The sequence below is a fragment of the Benincasa hispida genome, chromosome 10 (genome assembly GCF_009727055.1).
Source record: "Benincasa hispida cultivar B227 chromosome 10, ASM972705v1, whole genome shotgun sequence".
In the NCBI taxonomy this organism is placed as follows: domain Eukaryota; kingdom Viridiplantae; phylum Streptophyta; class Magnoliopsida; order Cucurbitales; family Cucurbitaceae; genus Benincasa; species Benincasa hispida.
The window spans coordinates 62,101,901-62,119,422 of record NC_052358.1 but is presented as its reverse complement, the minus strand read 5'-3'; positions in this window follow the sequence as shown (position 1 = coordinate 62,119,422).

Below are 17,522 nucleotides of genomic sequence, written 5' to 3'. Positions count from 1 at the left end.
ATTTAATATGAATCATATTCATATTAACTTTAACATATAGTTTTATATGAATCATATTCAAACAGTTATTTCTCTCATAAAACTATATTTATTTCTATCATAAAAATGTATCAACATACATTATATTATATAATGTATCAATATACACTAGTATATCATACAATTAATTTCCTTTAATTAATTTGAACAATTCAAATCATACTTAAATTAATTTGATTTCCATCAGGCCTTGTTGAGCTAACGATGGGACCTTATGAACCTATAGATTGAAGCTCCAATAATACGAGATTAATTGATTAAACTCTTTTAATCAAATTAATCAACATTCATTAACTATCAGTCACTCCACTAAAAACCAACAGCTGAACTCTTTATACTATAGATATATTTCTATGTTCGTTGGATATAACCAATCAATAGTACGTTGACCCTTCACAAATTGCTCATAAGTACAGCTGGGTCAAGTTACTGTTTTACCCTTGTAGATACATCCAACTCCTTAAGTACCACTGATCTCTCCAATGGACAATTAGTCATGATCTAACTATGACCAAACACCTCTCAGCCTAGGAGAGGGTGAGACACCTTATTTTTCAAGCCCCAGAATCAGCCCTTAAGAGAGAAATTTATCTTCTTACCCTAACTATAAGGAAATGTGAATTTCTTCTTGTGTAGCTGTGTTCCAACTCCCCAATCAGACGAATCCCCAAAATGGTCAGCTTATTGAGTCGGTGAATCTAGCCATTCTCATCCATACAAATCAAATGATCGCCCCCATAGATAGGAGTTCACAACTCACTCAGGATCAAGGTCAAGTCATCTATGGTCATCCTAGGAAAATGTAAGTCTCTTCTAAAAACGGTGTTATAAAGAGAGACTTTCGTGGTCCGGTCTTTATACAAACTCTTTTGTATAAGATACCCCTGCTCACATGTATCCACAAGAATGATCAGAATTAGATCATTTGTAGTACTATACAACAATTGTATCAATTACAAACTGGGTCGTATCAGTAGTGTTACCAGGATAAGGCACCCAACATTGTCCATATACTACAAATCATTTAGGTTATCACTTAAACATGATCTACTTGTATGTCTCCACAAACATGTTTAAGTTACATTAGATAACCTTGGATCTTAGGTTAATAGATTGTTGCATAAGTAATATAAAATTAATCAACCATTGATTCAACTAATATAAAACTAGGAGACTTTAGGGCATACACCCCAACAATCTCACTTGCACTAAAGCTAGGGAAATATGGGCTGGTGAAACATGTATTCTAGGGCATACAATATACCCTACATGCTCTCCCACTTGCCCTAGCGCACTAAAGACATGTCTCGTAGTTCTAGATGGTCTAGGAGATTCTCTCACACTTTAGCCTAGAGAATCCTTTTATATAATACAAACAGTTGTGTCAACAAGAACCATTTGTTCACTAATGAGATGTACTCACATTTCATGTTATTCCTTCCACTAGGTGCTTACATATGGTCTCCAACCTAATCCTTGAATCACATTATCATATAAAGTGAATAGATTAAATTATATCTGAAATAATTTCCAAATATCTCAAGACACCTTGAATAGGAAAATTATTGCTTCACAAGCAAAATACTGCCTTTTAGTCCAATACACACCATCTAGGATAAAACATGTATTTCTTTAAATCCAATATGAAACAATGTAACTCGTAAAAAATTAAATCTTAAACTATATACATTGAAGTTTCATTATTAGTAAGTTTTAATTTTCAGCACTCAATAGTCATACCATAGAATTCTCGGATTAAACCAACGAATTATATATTAAATGTTAATGAAGTCTAATGTAAAATTGATATCCCTTCAACATTTGAGGTATCTTAGGAAACATTTTCCTTAGACATATCAACGTTATTGTAGATTGGTACATTACCATTCCATCTTTAGCAACTGCATCGAATATTAAACAACTACTTTGTAAATGTAAGATGCATGAGACAAATTAAACAACATGTCCTAAACATCTGTATGTAGACTTTTAATATACAAAATTAGTTCAAATCAACTATTTGAAATTGGTTGTACAGTAAAAAATTGTATATTGATTTTTACTTCATTCATAATAAGCAAATATCAATATAAAACGGATAAATATCCATGTTTCATTTTCTCATCTGTACAAGACTATCGTCACCGCTTAAAGTCATTGATTATGATAATATATCAAAAAATTTCTTGAAATTATATAGACACTTTGAACTTCTTTTCATAAAAGAAGATATTCATTTTTACACATCTCATATGCAATAATGAATGCACTAAGACTCTGGTGTAAAGCTAGATCGAAAATTAACTCGTAGTCTATTTTCAACCAACAATTCTAACGTGTGTTTTCACCTGATGCCAAGAGTCTTATTTTGAAGATCTATATCTTCAAATACTACATTTTCAAACTTTCTCATAGACTCCTGCATATCCTATGAGGTAGCCCCATCAATGAAAGTCTATAAGAAGTTGATTAGATTAAATACAGTACTTCATCTCATAATTATGACTTTAATAAATTTTGTCAACCTCTTTCAATACTTTTCATCTAGTATGACAGCTTTGACTTCCAATAAGTCATAGTGTAGGTTGAGTCACCACATGGCTCTCCCGCTACTGAAAGATTCATAAGTTCTCTCCCAATACTTAAAGATTCATAAGTTTTCATTTTATCATCTTATATAACAATAAAGAGTTTAGATAAGCCTTGATATAGAGGTCAAGTTATCTCATAACTCTCCCACTACCATGAAAACTTATTTGTTTGACAGTTAGAAATTGACGTTCAAATGAAACAAAGGGTTAATAACACCTGTTAATTATTACATGGTGTTGCTTGAAATAAATTTATCAACAAAGTCTGCACTCTTCAACTTTACAAACAAATCAGTATTTGTCACACAAATACGTCATTTTACTTTGGAAAGTCCAAAGGAATACTAAGGTATCTTTTGAACATTACTTTTAGTAAGGGCTTGTTTTGACACAAATGTCTCAACTTACCCAAAACCTGAAATGTCATAAACAAGTTGTACAACACTTCCATGATACAACAATATTTCGCAAACATATTGACAGAAATAACATTCAAAACAATTCAATCAATAGTGCATTACCTTAATGAAGTCAGACATCAGTGCAATCTAAAAACATTTGGACTTAGTTCAACAGAGAACTTAAAATGTACTAAGTTGAATAAGGTCATATTTCTCCTGCAACAAAATGTCACACAAATTATACTAAATGCTCCAAGTGAGATCTCATCTCATCTTTGTCAATTAGGCTTAGTACACCAAATATCTGGTATTATTTATGATCAGATCATAATGTCACAATACGTTTGCCTAAGTGATTTAAATTTTAGTCTAATTTCTTTTGAACATTTCAAAGAAAATAAGACATGAGTTGAATTGGAACAGAATACATTTATTTATAAATACACATCAATCATATTAAGGAATTATCTATGAAATCAGACTTATGATTTCTAACATATGACCACTTAGGTCAAAAAAAGAAAATCGAACATTGGCTAGATAACCTTATCTTATAAGGTTTAATGATACACCTGCATGAGAAACAAGGCTTTTGACAGGTAATAATAATTTAATAATAATTTAACTCTAACTCTTAGAGAAATACCCATAATTGTCATTTCTAATAACAAAAGTCATGTATCCTTCAGGAGAATAAAATTTGTCTTTACTTCCGGATTCATTAATCCTTACACTCTCATTGTTGAGTAGTAAATTTGTTAACTTTTAACACACAAAAATGTATGTATTTAATTGTGAACATATTTTCAAAACAACTTTTGTAAATAAGTCTAATTACCAAAACTATTCATACATTATGAAATATTTTAGTGATTTTTCTTGGAGAAATTAAATGTCTCTCGTGGTGATAAAAGCACCATATTCACCATATGCATTATGAAAACATGTTTAATTTTTCTTTCCGTAATATAGAAAATTTTTCGTTCTTTCTTTCTCCTTTACATTTCAAAACTCTTCCAATAATAATAATAATAACTATGTAAATGAAAGGAACCAAAAGTTTTTTTTTTAAAAAAAATATTTAGCATAAATTACAAAAATATATATTTATAAACTATGAGATTAGTTTCAATTACACTTTGAATTTTGAAAAGATTTATTTTAATTGTTGAAGTTTGAATTTTCTTTCAAAACAATCATGATGGGATTTTGTTGCTTAAATTATAAGCAAAAAAGCCTTATCACAATTCTAAATACATACATGAAAAAGAAAAGGACAAAGGCATCCAACATTTGTGAACAATATATGCTATCGCCTTCCTCTTTCAACCTCACACCATTAAAATAAACGTATATTTTCTGTGTTTCGAGTATTTATTAACTAAACAGTAATCACTAAAAAAAAAGGCATATTTACTACTAATTTTAACTTTTAAAAAAATACTTTTGTTTATTTTGGAAGCACTTTAAAATACTTGGACTTCGTTTTAGGATTGTTATAACTTTTAAAATAATTACTAGTAGTTGTTCTTTAAAAAAAGAAAAAAAAAATCAGTCGTTACAAAAAGTATTTGGTAAGTTCAAACCAGATTTGCTATAGGTTAACTTTAACATTCAAATTATACATTATTTAATTATTATCTTTTAGTATATTAAATTGTTATGAGTTATTTATTTAGAATTTTTTAAGTCTAAATTACAAACTATATTTTACCCCCAAAAAGTAACTACATCATGTTATTTTATTAAATTATATTATAAAAACTTTAAAAAAATAATTGTTGTATAAATTAATTGTAATGTACAAATGCTATTTGAATTTAATTACAAACAAAATGTGACAAAAAAAGCTACGTTATCTATTTTGTTTGCATCAAACTTGTAACAATATTGTATCTTAGAGCTTTTAATTTTTGAATGTGGAAATAAGTATTTCTATTACTCACATCAGAAACATTGATATCGTCTTCCATTTCTTCATTTAAATCATCATTATGAACATCACTCTTTTTCAAAATGACGATCACTTCAATCATATTTTCTTATATAGTTGTATAGTACCATCGTTGCAATAATATCTTCACTTGTTTTTGAAGAGGATAACTAAACATATCTCTTAAGATTTTTCATGCACTTATATAGTTGTGTAGTGCCATAGTTGCAATAATTATTTTCACTTGCTTTTGAAGAGGATAACTAGACATATCTCTTAAGATTTTTCATGCACTTATATAGTTGTGTAGTACCATAGTTGCAATAATTATCTTCACTTGCTTTTGAAAAGGATAACTAGACATATCTCTTAAGATTTTTCATGCACTTATATAGTTATATAGTGCCATAGTTGCAATAATTATCTTCACTTACTTTTAAAGAGGATAATTAGGCATATCTCATAATATTTTCCATGCATGATCATAAAACATTCTTTCAATTTGTTTGCCAACTCTAGATCTATATCTTCCTTTTGAAACTTCAGTGCATTTGGAACTTTCTGCTTTTATACAAATGCATCTATTATTAAATATCCTTAAGGTTAAAATTATTAAAAGATACTAATAGGGACAACAAACCCTCATGGCTTTGCTTTTGGTTTCACCCCAAAAGGCCCCATCTACTAATGGAGATAGTCATTCTTACTTATATACCCATGATCCTCCTCTTATCTAATCAATGTGGGACTTTGGTCGTATTCCCAACAGATACCTACCTGCAATTTTGTTGTCACCGTTGCTTGGTTGCATCTATAGTTTTCTTTTGAGGGTTCCATCCAATGCCAATGTCTTTTCCATTTAGATCTTTCCAAAATTTCTAGTCACTTTTTAGTGCATCCCACTTACTTATTTTTTAATTGTTGCCTACAATATTCTTTGTCATTGCTCTACCAAAACTTGCTACTAAGCTCTTGATAACTTGTAGAAATAGAAGTTATTGTAACCTTTTACTTAGAATAATAAGGTTAGAAAAGTAGAATATGTATTAATCTTACTAGGAATTCATGCTTAAAATGATACTTGGGTTAAGTACATTCAAAATCCATGCGGATTAATTATCGTGAGTTAACATGCGCCAAAGTCTATATTTTGAAGTTATCACAGGAGTTGATCGCATATGCTGATCCTAATGAAGAAAAGTTGATCGCATGCCTTGGGATCTCTGATACTGGCCCATTGGATATTTTGCTTTAGCTTTACAAGGTTGACCATGATGATAGTGCTGACATTCTCACCTATCTTATCAATGATGGTGACTTTCCAAGAGCAGGATTACCAAAGCAATCAGCAGATGGCTCTATATATAGAGCCTTGATGCACGAGACAAAGAATTCGGATTTTGCCTGAGTTCTCCACTTAAGACAATTTTTTGTGATTACAAACGAAGAACAAAGAGAGATTATTTTATGAGAAACTTTCATATCCACCATTCTCTCCAAGTGACGACCGAAATCTCGTCGGAGTAAAGCTTGAGATAGCCTCTCCACTTCATTCTGCCATCACATACTAGTAGCCTTGACAATCACCTATTCGAAGCAAGTGATTGCTAAAAACAGCTTCTCATTCATTTTATTTCTCATCTTTATCAGTTGTATTACATTTCGAATTAAGAAATTATTTCATTTGTAATCGACACTTCTAGCTATATATATATATATATATATATATATATATATATTTCTACACATCATGACTACACCCATTGTTTTCTTTCTTTTTACTACCTTCTCCTTTATTGTCATGAGTAACTAATTCTCTACGGGGTAAAGAGGAAGTTTGATATCATGAGCTAAGTTGAGAGTTCAAAGAGTTAATCTTATTTGCTTAGTGTGAGGCTATGAAATGATCACTCATAGAGTCAAGTAGTTATAACCAACTGTCCGAGAGGGTAAGTAGTTGTGGAACTCACTAAGCAAAGTAAGAAGTGGTTCTAGAGATAGAAATAACCTTATGACTAATACAACATCATTCATGCGTCATAGAGATTATGACAAATGTGGCTGGCCACCGAGAGATGTGCGATGAATGTATGATGCGACCTTGGATTACTCTTGACGTCAACTTAGAGACTTGATATTAGCTTCCCCTAAACCCTGTCTTCTCCATTCATTTTCACATACGTCAAAAGCTACTGGTTATCGCAGCATTTTCAGATCTAGTTTCTATCTGCTTTTAGTTTGTTTAGATAGCCATAACGTAGTCTTTATCGCATGATTTCTCCCATTTTCGTATATTGTTAGTTTCCACCACATAACATATTATTGTGCAAACCTTTCAATTATAAATTCTTTGTGTTCGACCTTGGATCATTACGAGAAACTTGTGACCTTGTTATACTTGCCAAGTCACAAGAAAATTTGTGATAGGAGCACATATGTACATACATTAACACATATTTAATTAATGCATTGTCCATTGAACTTTAAGTGTACACTCGATTGCATCATCACAGCAAGTTCAACACAACAAGATTTTGAAAAGCAATAGCTCTCCCATCCAAGTTTAGTGAAATAAGTTCCAAGGCGATGTCCTGTCTCAATTTCTACTATACATAAATCACAAAAAAGGCCAATAATATGACGATTCCAAATAGCCTTATTTCGCAAAATAGGAGTTGCACTTTCAAAGTTGTAAGTTACATGACCATATTCTTTTCCATATCTACTGACGCAAACAAAATAAATTCTAAACTTGAGTTTGTGGTTTTTTTTACTTCCAAAATGTTGTTCCTTGAAAGTTAATTAATCAGTGACACAATCATTTGGTACTATAACTTAATTGAGTGTTTAAAAGCCTATACATTTTTATTAATTTTTTTATAAAAGAAATTAGTTAGTTTATTGAATAAATTACAAATTAATCTTCACATAACAAAAAAATAGATTAATGTGATAGAAGATTTTAACCATAAACATAATCTTTCAAAATTATTTATCATTATATAGGTACACAGATATCCTAGAGTGAGTCAATAGCACAAATAATTTCTAAAAGAATCTAGCAATTAACTATGAAATTTTAAATATATTTTATAAAATATCAAGATTTATGTAAAATTTAGTCAAAGCAAAAGAAAGAATACAAAGATTACAAAGATAAATTTCCCTCTCTCAATACTAATTATGCAAACAAAAGGGAAAATAAAATTTCTCAGAATTGTTATAGTATTTGGAAGCGGTTTGTTTTTTTTTTTTTTTTCTTTTTTCCTTTGTTTTATTTTCGTTTTTCCATAGATTCAATACTTTAAATTTGCAAAAACATAAATAATTAATAAAATAAAAATTAAATCTAATCTTTTTGAACAAAACCAATAGATTCATTTGTTGAAGGATTTATATTTTTTTTCTTCATTTTCTTATTTGATGAAATCACTCACACCTCTTCTTAAAAAAGAGAGAAATCATCCACACATATTGTGCTAACACATAAACTTTATAGGCACGGTTACAACATTGGCTAATAGAAGATATTCTAGACTTCTAGATGCACAAATAATAGTAGAAAATATAAGATGGCTCACATCCCTATGATTATTAGTTGATTTTTAATATTAATATAATCAACAAATACCATAGATCTATTAATTTGTAAATCAAGAAAAGAATAAGAGGCAAGATATAAAAAAGCACGAATGCAAGTAACACCAATCATCATTAATTTTCTTTTACCCCATCTAGAATTAATGAAATCAAAATTTAAATTATGGGTTAATAAAATAACAACATGGACAGTTAAGCTAGAGAAATTGGATTAAATGACTCCTAACGATGCATGATAAGAGTTGAAAGAAATTAGATATACACAGTCAGATGATACATAAATAAAATAGATTCTAAAGAAAGATTGGTTAGTCAAATGAGATTACACAATTGAAGATATTTTTGGTTCCCATTGATTTGGGGAAAAATCTTGATATCACTAAGAAAATTATAATAAAATATATTAGTTAATAAATACATGCAATTATAGTACACCAAAAAACATGTAGATGGCAAATGGGAGAACTTATTTGAGATAATTAAAAAAAGTACTACAACTATCAATTTACTTTTTTTTAAATGAACTTTTCATTTTTGTCAAACACAATTTCAAAACAACATTATTCTTCTAATTCATCCCATTTGAGATAATTCTAGAAAATATACAACTATACTTAACATAAAAATTTTAAAATTATACAGATGATATATCACACTGTTAGCATTATTATTTTATATCTATATTGAATAGATAAAAAGATAAACCCTAAGAGATTTCATGTCAAATTGTCAAGAATATATACGTACCAGATTGATGACTACAAATTGACTCTAAATTGATAATGGCGCTAAATGGTTATTGTCTTCCCCAACCAAAACTTTGAATGCCCTAAGTGGGATCTTTTTCTTTATGGGATTCAAGAAAGATTGATTGCTTATTGTTTTGGTATATCGAGGACAGTTGCCCTAAGGTCTCTTTATATACTAGTTCAATTAGGGTTCAATTAAACCCTAATTAACTAGAAATGGCTAAACCCACCATTAAGAATTTGTGGCCTTAATTAATTAGATCACATAATATGACCAAATCTAATAAAATAACCAATGTGATAAATTATTATCCACATATATAGCCCATACTTTAATTAAATATATTATTATTTGAATTATTTAATAATCTCCTACTTGGGCTAGATCTGTGTGCCTGATATAATTAAATCACATAAACCTTAAGTGCACATAAATAGGTTATTTCAATAATAGAATTCCCCTTTAGTTCAATCTGGTCCATCTCATGTATTAGCACAGAATCAAGGCGACTTTTGTCACTACCCTCATAACTAAGCCTTCCTTCATCACCAATTCCAATACATTCAATGACATAGATCAAGTATGGATGGATAGCATGGAAACTACATGCAAAGTGATCTAGATCATGCCTGTTTCCAACCAATCCAAATTCCTTAAGTGAGACCATTCATAAAACTTTATGCTAAACAGCATGCATGATAAACAAGTTCAGATAATAAAACTTAAACTATCAACTTTATTCTATATAGAAAATAAACAAATTAAGGTCAAAGAACATCCTTAATAGCAAACTTCTACTAAACCATGGAATCAAAATAGTGATGGACACCTATGCGAGCAACATGCTCATGAAAAACTTTAGGTGGTAAACCTTTTTGTCAATGGATCTACCACCATAGAGTTTATTCCTATACGTTCTATCGAAATTTAACCATTATGAACTCTTTCTTTAACAACTTGAAACTTTAAGTCTATATGCTTTGACTTTGTATTGCTTCTGTTGTTGTTGGAATACATTACTGCCAACTTATTGTCACAAAATAATTTTAGTGGTCTTTCTATACCAACCACTATACGCAGCTTAGTGACAAAATTTTGCAACCATATTCCATGATTGGATACCTCATAACATGCTATAAACTCCACAACCATGGTATAAGATGCCATAAGTGTTTGTTTAACACTTTTTCAAGATAAAGCTCCTCCAGCCAACATGAAGATATAGCCTGAAGTAGATCGCAAAATGTCTTGGCATCCTGCATAATTGAAATCAGAATACCCAATGATCTCCAAAACTTTTGATCTCCGATAAGTGAGCAAATAATCTTTTGTTCTTTGTAAATACCTCAAAACCCGTTTGGCTACTTTCCAGTGATCCATCCCCGGGTTGCTCAAATATCTGCCTAACATTCCAACTATGAACGCAATATCCGGACGCATACATACTTGAGCATACATTAGACTTCCAATAGCCGATGCATAGGAAACCTTCAGCATCTCCTTAGTCTCGAGTGTGGTCTTGGGGCATTGACCGAAATGAAATTTAACACCTTTAGCGACCGGGGTATCCTCTGGTGCACAATCTTTCATGCCAAATCTACTCAAAATCTTTTCGATGTAGTTCTTTTGTGACAATCTCAAAATACCTTGAGAAACAATCTCGCAGTATTTCGATTCCTAATACAAAAGAAGCAATAAACCTACACCATTACTTTCTATGAGTATGTTATAAAATATAACACTAGAAAGATTGATTTACTCCGACTGAACTTGTGATATATACAATCTTCCACTATATTCACCTCAAAGCCAAAGGAGGTATGACTTTATGGAATTTTTTATACCATTGACGAGAGGCTTGCTTGAGACCGTAGATTGATTTCTTAAATTTGCACACTATAGACTTTGAATTACTAGATACAAAGTTTTCTGGTTGTACTATATACATCATCTCATCAATGTTCCCATTGAGAAATGCAGTTTTTACATCCATCTGGTGTAGCTCTAAATCAAAATGAGCTACCAGTGCGATGATTACACTAAAAGAGTCTTTTGATGAAATCGGAGAGAAGATCTCTTTGTAATCAATGTCTTCCTTTTAAGTAAAACCATTTGCAACAAGACGAGCCTTATATCTTTCAATATTGCCATGTGAATCCCTTTTGGTTTTAAATATACATTTATAACCTAGGAGTTTCACTCCTGATGGCAATTCGACAAGTTCCCAACCGTCATTGTCTTTCATGGATTTTATTTCCTCTTCCATAGAATTTATCCACTTTTGAGAGTTAGAACTTTGTAGAGCTTGTTGGAAGTTGATTGAATTATCTTCTATTATGCCCACATCATCCTGATGTTCTTGAAGAAACACAATATAATCATCTGGAATTGCACTTATTCTCTCTCTAGTAGCTTTCCTTAGTGGCACTTTTTGAGGTTGTTGAGTTTGAATCTAGGATTCAACAATGGGGACTTCAATGTCGTCTTGATCTATAATTGGTTCAATAGTGATGTCAGGAATTGGAGCTTAAACGTCATCTATAACCACATTAGGAAAAGAAACTAATTCCTCTTCAAAGACAACTTTCCTTATGTTACCTTCCACCCCCCCTCCCCCATTAAACAAAATAGCAACTAATAGTTATTGAGTCCAATTTTATGTCATTAGATCTGCAAGGCCTAGCCTCAGTTAGACAACCCCATATGTGAAAATGCTTAATACTAAGCTTCTTTCGTGTCCACAGTTCGTAAGGGGTTTTAATTATTACTTTACTAGGTACCCTATTGAGGATATATGCTGCAGTCTTTAATGCCTCACCCTAGAGAGATTCTAATAAAGAAGAATGACTAATCATACTTCTTACCATATTCTTAAGTCTTCTGTTTCACCTTTCTGCCACACCATTCATGTTGGGTTTGCCTCCCATAGTGTATTATAGGACGATTTACATTTCCCTGGGCAAAGGATCTTGGACGTTGTTCACCTGGTCAGTCATATTTATCGTAGTATTCACCACCACAATCAGATTTGACAGCCTTAAATTTCTTTCCAAGTTAAAGTTCAACTTCAACTTTGAAAGATTTGAAAACGTCCAAAGATTGTTACCCATATTTTGAATAGTTGTCTATGAACGTAATATAATATTGTTATCCATTCCAAGAAATTGTAAGGAATGGACCACAAATGTCTGTATATATTAGTTTTAAGACGTATGTGCATCTATTGGCACATAAATTTATCTCGATATCAAATGCCTTTAATTTACCTACGAGATTGGACATTTCCATAATATATTCCTTTATGTTCTTATTGCCCTTATACCTCATGGATGTTAAAGAAGTAAAAACACTACTTGCTTCCCCTTTTTTTTTCATTTTTAGCAAAATATTTCTCAATTTGAGTTAGGAACTTGTCAGCATTTTCACTTTCCGTGATAAAACCCCGAAAAGACTCCAGAATGGAGTGCTTAATGATCATCAGACACATGTGATTTGATCTAATTAATTAAGGCCCTAGGTTCCTAATTGAGTATGGACTTAATGGGTAGAAGCTCATTCCTAGTTAATTAAGATTTAATGGGAACCCTAGTTGAACTAGTATATAAAAAGACCTTAGACTATGGTCCCCAATATACCAAAACAATAAACAATCAATCTTTCTTAAATCCCATCTAGAGAAAGATCCCACTTAGGGCATTCAAAATTTTGGTTGAGGAAGACAATAGTCATTTAGAGCCATTATCAATTCAGAGTCAGTTTGGAGTCATTATCAATTTGTCAATGGAATCTGGTACGTATATATTCTTGACAATTTGGCATGAATGATCCTAAGGTTTATCTATTCAATATAGATATAAAGTAACTATGCCAACAAGTGGTATCAGAGCATGAATTTCATGTTGGATTGTTAGTTTTATGCATCTGTTCATGAGTATGTGGTAGTTATAAGAATTGCTCATGTGAAAAATAGTCGGTCCAAAGAAAGACTATTTTTTTACAGAGTTTATTGTCAGTACTTTGATTACTACGTTGAGAGTACCATTTGCAGTTGGTGTTTTGGCCCAAAAGCTGGACATTAATGTTGTGTTAGGTATCTTGTTAAAGGGACCCACCACATATGTAAAATTATTTTGTTATATTTTAATTGTGAGCATATGTTTTGTTGTTTATTGTTTCAGTTGGTCTTAGTCAAATATCTGGAAATCTGAGTTCAATCCCTAAGTTGAATGGATCGAACTTCAAGATTTGGAAGGAAAGCCTAGAGATACTTCTCGGGTGTATGGATTTAGACCTTGCATTAAGGACCAATAAACCTACTTCTACTGAGGAACAATTGAATATGACTCATATAGAAGAAGGTCAAATCACATGTGTCTAATGATCATTAGGCACTCCATTCCGAAGTCTTTTTGGGGCTCTATCACGGAAAGTGAAAATGCTAATAACTTCCTAGCTCAAATTGAGAGATATTTTGCTAAAAATGAAAAAGGGGAAGCAAGTAGTGTTTTTACTTCTTTAACTTCTATGAGGTATAAGGGCAATGGAAACATAAGGGAGTATATTATGAAAATGTCCAATCTCGTAGATAAATTAAAGGCATTTGATATCGAGATAAATTTAGGTGCCAAAAGATGCTCAGACGTCTTAGAACTAATACATACAGGCATTTGTGGTCCATTCTCTACAACTTCTTGGAATGGACAATAATATTTTATTACGTTCATAGACAACTATTCAAAACATCAGTAACAATATGGACATTTCAAATCTTTCAAAGCTGAAGTTAAACTTCAACTTGAAAAAAAAATTATAGATGTCAAATCTGATTGTGGTGGTAAATACTACGATAAATATGATGAGGATTAGGTGAATAACGTCCAAGGCCCTTTGCCAAATACCTAAAGAAATGAGGAATCATCCATAATACACTATGCGGGGAAAACCCAACATGAATGGTGTGGTAGAAAGACGAAATAGAACACTTAAAAATATGGTAAGAAGTATGATTAGTCATTCTTCTTTATCAGAATCTATCTAGGGTAAGGCACTAAAACTGCAACATGTATCCTCAATAAGGTACCTAGTAAAGCAATAGTTAAAACCCCTTACGAACCATGGACACGAAAGAAGCCTAGTATTAGGCATCTTCACATATGGGGTTGTCCGACTGAGGCTAGGCCTTACAGATCTGATGACAGAAAATTGGACTCAAGAACTATTAGCTGCTATTTTGTTGGGTATTCTGAGCGCTCTCGGAATTTTAAGTTTTATGATCTCACTTCTAGACCATTGTTTGACACAGGAAATAATACTATATTCCTTGAGGATGTTGAGTTTGGGGGGAAGGTAACTTAAGGAAAGTTGTCTTTGAAGATGAATTAGTTTCTTTTCCTAATGTGGTTATAGATGATGTTCAGGCTCCAATTCCTGACATCACTATTGAACCAATTATAGATCAAGACAACATTGAAGTCCCCGTTGTTGAACCTGAGATTCAAACTCAACAACCTCAAGAAGTGTCACTAAGGAAATCTACTAGAGTGAGAAGAAGTGCAATTCCAGATGATTATATTGTGTTTCTTCAAAAACATCAGGATGATGTGGGCATAATGGAAGATGATCCAATCAACTTCCAACAAACTCTACAAAATTCCAACTCTCAAAAGTAGATAAATACTATGGAAGAAGAAATAAAATCCATGAAAGACAATGACGTTTGGGAACTTGTCGAATTGCCATCAGGAGTTGTCATGGGAGGTGGTTGTTAGAGACCAGAATTGGTGGTCAGAGTTGTCATCGAAAGTGGTTGTCAAAGCTTGGAGTTAGTTGGAGTATGGAAGTGGTAATCGCTGACAGTGGTTGATGATTTGGAGCCATTGAATACATTGGAAGAAGAGAGAGTTAGGGTGAGTTGGTAAAATATACCAACTCAGCTCAACTCATGTTGGTGAGCCAAACACTCTCAAAGATTATAAAAATATGTAAGAGCAGAAAGGTAAGGTAAAAATTCTCTCTTCATTTCGTCATTGATATACATTATAGCCTTATCATTAATTGAAGCATTTTTAGTGTAGAGTAAACCAAAGAATGTTACGCATAAAAAGTTTTTTTTGAAAAATTGTAATCAAACACACAAGTGTTTTAATTATAAATGATTTTCTAAAAATTGTTTAAGTAAAAATGAGTCAAAAACACTTTTTTGCTTGGAAATCCAAACAAGTTCGTCTGTGAAACATATTTTATATTAAAATTTCTCTTTAATAAACTAGTAAAACACACATGACTAAAATTAAATTTGACCCTAAAATTAAAAATAATATGCTAAATTATAGAAATTACTCTTAAACTTTATATTTGTTTCAAAATATCCTGAATTTTAAAAGTTTTAATAATATCCTTAATTTTTTTAAAAAAAAGTTAAAGTACCGTTGTGATTAGTATTAAATAGAAAGTATTAGTACTTTTGGTTAATTGGGAAAATGAGATGGTTTTAAAAGTTAATTAGGGAAAATGTATGATTTTCAAACTATTTAAAAAAAAAAAGGAAGTGAAATCTTGTCTTCATTGGAATGCGTCTGTTGAACAAACGCATTCTGCAATTTTTTAATGATTTGTTAACTAGTCCGAACTGAATGCATCTCTAAGAGACGCATCATTAATTTTAAAAAAAAAAAATCTAATTGAGTGTTGCTTGAAGAGACGCATGCATCCATATTTTTTTTAAAAAAAAATTCTATTCGATTGCGTCTTTTGAGCATACACCCAACAATTTTCAATTCATCCCTAAAATTAACAATAATATTTCTAATTAATTCTTATAACATAAAATTTACAAAGAAAGTTTAATTCTTTATAAAATTAACCATCTCATTAGTCTCGTTTTTTATAGTGAAATAATATTACTCATTTTATTTGATATACACAATAATCTTAGTTTGATTAAAATTGAGGTTTTTTTGATTAATTTGATCTACTCGATATTAGTTTTAATAATGCTCAATTTGTTTAATTCCAAATCATTGGTATTGTGTTTTATATATTAAAAAAAACAATGTTCAATATTTATAAAATTTGTACTTTGTTCCAAATATTTTTTTTCATATATATACATTTTTTTAAAAATGATTATTAATATTTATGAAATTTGTACTTTGTTCCAAAAATAATCTTAAAACCTTTTAAAACTCCTACCTTTAAACAAACAAACAAATATATATATATATATATATATATATATATATATATGTATATGTATATGTATGCTGTCTCTTATACACATCTAGATGTGTATAAGAGATATGTATATGTATATGTATATGTATATGTATATGTATGTATCTCAAAGATACCTTCACCTTTTTTTTTGTTTAAAATTGTTAAAAACTTATGTAAAAACATGGATAGTAACTTTCAACCATTGCATCAATAATTTCCAAGGTTCTTTAGGATGTTGAAGGTGTTTGAGGTGTAGACTAAAATTACATTTTCTTACTTGAATTTGATTACAAGTACAATGTTCTTTATTCATGACCAGAAGAAGATCCTCTATTACGTCGAAATCAATCTTGTTGAGTCACAATAGTGTCCACGATCACTATGGCCTTTTATACTTAATGATTGGGCCTCCTTTGTAAAATATATACCTTCGTCACGATGTCGGTATGTCACGTACTGATCACGGACATCTCGACGAACATGCAATTCAATCCAATCTCCATGTATCTTAGAAATTGCTTTCTTTCTTTCGTCCCACACTTTCCAATAACTAACGGAATAACAATATGTTTTTCAAGATAATATCTTGTAATGTTTAAACATCAACAAACATATTTTTTTTAACTACGTTGCTTACCTTAGACTCAATTAGATTTGAGTCCAATTGATTGTGATCTTCGCTCAATCTTGCACACACAGGAATGAAGGTCATTATACTAGGTAATTTCAAATTTACTATGTCTTTTACGGCAGATAGGACGAAGTCTCCACGTGCAACCGTTGCATATCTTTTACACTTAATAGCCCATACTGGTTTCTTCGACTTAGTGACTTCAAAATTTTGATGCCAAATGATTGAATAGCTATTCACTGCATTTTTTTAAATCTAATTTTGAATTGAATAACATCCCCTTAAGCAAGGAATCAAACCTCATATTATTGTTTCCCTCTGTTGCCGAATTGGATACGATATTCATGTCATTGAGGTCTATC